This window comes from Marmota marmota, unplaced genomic scaffold (genome assembly GCF_001458135.2).
Source record: "Marmota marmota marmota unplaced genomic scaffold, marMar, whole genome shotgun sequence".
Classification (NCBI taxonomy): Eukaryota; Metazoa; Chordata; class Mammalia; order Rodentia; family Sciuridae; genus Marmota; species Marmota marmota.
Window position 1 is genome coordinate 8,876,473 of NW_026000241.1, and position 3,272 is coordinate 8,879,744.

The window sequence follows — 3,272 nt, forward strand, 5'->3', positions numbered from 1 at the left end:
CTGCGAACAAGGAGAGCAGTCAGAGAAACCCAGCTAGATGGCACAAGACCTCATACTGATACTGGGGTTTTTTTTTTTCTAAATCGTTATTGCTTTCGAGTATTAAGTTTGATTTTGTACACTGATCTTTTCCCCCAGCCCTCTCGGTTTATTAATAATTTGGGGGGAGGTTCATTTGCATTTGATTTAGAAGGAGGTTGTATCTTCTGCAAGTGATGTATTTTGTGTCTTCCTGCTCATATATAACTCAGCCTCTTCCTTTCTTTCCCTTGGTACTCCCCCTCCTTGCCTCCCCACTCTCTCTTCATCAGCTACTTCTCCCCTCCTTTCCCCACTCCCCCTTCCCCTGCTCTCCTCCTCCTATCCCCCCTTTCTACTCAGCAAATCCTTTCCCTTTCTGATTCTCTTCTTTCCCTTCTCACTCCTTTTTTCTTCCCTTCCCATCTCTTCTCTTCCCTTTCCTTCCCTTCTCTCATAAAGTGAGAGTTTCAGTTTTCAAAAGAGCCTAAAGGCTTCCCCAGGATCAGGGGCAGAGGCTTAGGCCCCTGACTGCCTGACTAAGCCTTGATGTGGGTGTGGGGACTCAGAGGGCCACACATAGGCTCCAACAAGGGGAAATGGAGTGGACTCTGTGTCCATCAGAAGATGTTCTGTCACAAGGAACAAAATGCTGATGTCAGGTGGCTCTGAGAGTAAAGGAGACAGGTGGATGATTGTCCCAGGGCTGCCCAGGGGGGCAGGTGGGTAACCCAGGATGTCTATTCCACCCCTCTGTGCTGTGTCTTCCTGGGGATCAATGTGGTTATAGTCTGGCCCCTGTGAGCTTCAAGGAAAATCTGCACCACCCCAGTGAGCCCATCTATTTCCATTTGCTCTCAGAGGAATGGAGGATGGGATATTTCTGCTAGAAGCTTCTTGAGAAGAATGAGGAAGTCTCTTCTTCTGAGGTCCCCATAAATGTCTCCTGAATCTCCCAGCTGACACTGGGTCACCTGCTCTTCCTGACCCAACAGTATCTCTACAGTTAGGCAATGGTGGGGTGGCATCTGGAAATACCTTGGGCCTCTCAGAGATCTGTGAGCACCTAAGGGAGGCAAGTAGTTATAGAAGGAGGAATCTCTGCTTGGGCAGCAACCACCTAACACACCTGCCAATCACTGGGTCCCGGGTATAGATACATATTTATGAATATAACATGAGTTTGCTGCTATCCAAATGGGATCACACTTTGCACATCGTTTATCATTTTTCATTTTTTACTTAATTGTGTGTCTTCCAGGTCATTCCATTTCAGGACAGGTTTGCTCTATTGTATTATTTTAATTGCTTCAGCATTTTCTTTAGTATGACAATATCTGTAAGAAATTACTACTTAGCGGCTCAAAACAACACAGTCTCCTACAGTTCTTTTGGTCACAAGTCCAAAATGAGTCTCTTGGCGGTCCAAAGGAGAATATTTCCTGGCTTTTCACAGTTTCTAGAGGTCACCTGCATTCCTCGGCTCATGGCTCCTTCTTCCACCTTCAAAGGCAGCAACATTGCATCTCTGCGATCCTTCTTCTGTAGCTACATCTCCCTCTGCTTAGAGTCAGGAAAGAATCTCCCTTTTGCAGGGCTCAAGTGGCTAGATAATCCAGAGTGCTATCCCCATCTCAAGATCCTTAATCATACCTGCAAAGCTTCCTTTACAATGTAAGGTAATATATTCACAGGTTTTAGGGAGGTGAACACAGGTGTCTGGTGTCTGATTGAATCCCTGTTTTCGATTCTTCTGGGTATATGCCTTGCAGTGGGACTCCTGGATCACATGGGAATTCTTCATGATCAGCCACCACACTTTTCCACAGTTGCTGTCCCATTTTACATCCCTACCAGACTATTATGAACAATTATATGCCCCTAAATGGGATAATCCAGAAGAAACAGATAAATTCCTGGACCCTAAACAACCTACCAAAATTGAGTTTCTATGTTTTTTTTTTTTGGGGGGGGTGGGTACTAGGGATTGAACTCTGGGGCACTCAACCACTGAGCCACATCCCCAGCCCTATTTTGTATTTTATTTAGAGACAGATTCTCACTGAGTTGCTTAGCACCTTGTTTTTGCTGAGGCTAGTGTTGATCTTTTTTTAAAAAAAATTATTTATTTATTTTTATATGGTGCTGAGGATCAAACCCAGTGCCTCACATGTATGAGGTAAGCACTCTACTGCTGAGTTATAACCCCAGCTCTGGCTTTGAACTCTTGATCCTCCTGCCTCATCCTCTGAGCCACTGGGATTATAGGCGTGTGCCAAGAACCTGGCTTCTATTTTTTTTTTGATTCAATTTTGATAGATTATGCTTCTAGGAATTTTTCCATCTCATCTAGGTTGTCCATGTATTGATATTATTTGTTCATTATGTTTTCTGTTAATCCTTTGTATTTTTGTAGAGATGGGAGTAATGATTCCACTTCCATCATCTTCATTTTTGAAAAACAACTTTACTGGATATAACATTCTGGATTGGCAGTTTTTTCTTTCAGCATTTTGAATAAGTTGTCCACTGCCTTCTGGTCACCATTTCCACCCCCAGTACTGGGGATTGAATCCAGGTCTCGTACATGCTAGGCAAGTGCTCTATCATTGAGCTATATCCCCAGACTGACCTTCTTTCCTTTAGATGGAGTTTTGCTAAATTTCTGAGGCTGACCTTGAATTTGCAATTCTGCCTCAGCCTCCAGAGAAGCTGGAATTACAGGGAGGTGCCACTGTGCTTGGCATCCACTTGGTTTTATAAAGGTTTTTAAATTGGTTCTTTTAAAATCTTCTCTCTTTATGTATTCTTTGATTTTGTTGTTAGCGTACCTTCTATTAATCATTTAAATATGCTTTTATTTAGTTCTTTTAACATATATATTTTTTTACACCAAGGATTGAATCCAGGTATGATTAACCATTGAGCCACATCCCTAGTCCTTTTTTATATTTTTGAGACAGGATCTCTGTAAGTTGCTCTAGGGTCTTGCTAAGTGACTGAGGCTGGCTTTGAACTCAGAATCCTCCTGACTCAGCATCCCGAGCTGAGCTGCTGGGATTGCAGGCATGTGCCACCACACCCTGCTCTTTTAATGTACTTGAAATAGCTGTTTTGAAGTCTTTATCTACTATGCCCAATATACTGGACCCCTCAAAGACAGATTCTTTACCAGCAATGTTTCCCTTGTGAATTGGTAAAATTTCCTATTTCTTTACCTGACATATATATATATATATATATATATATATATA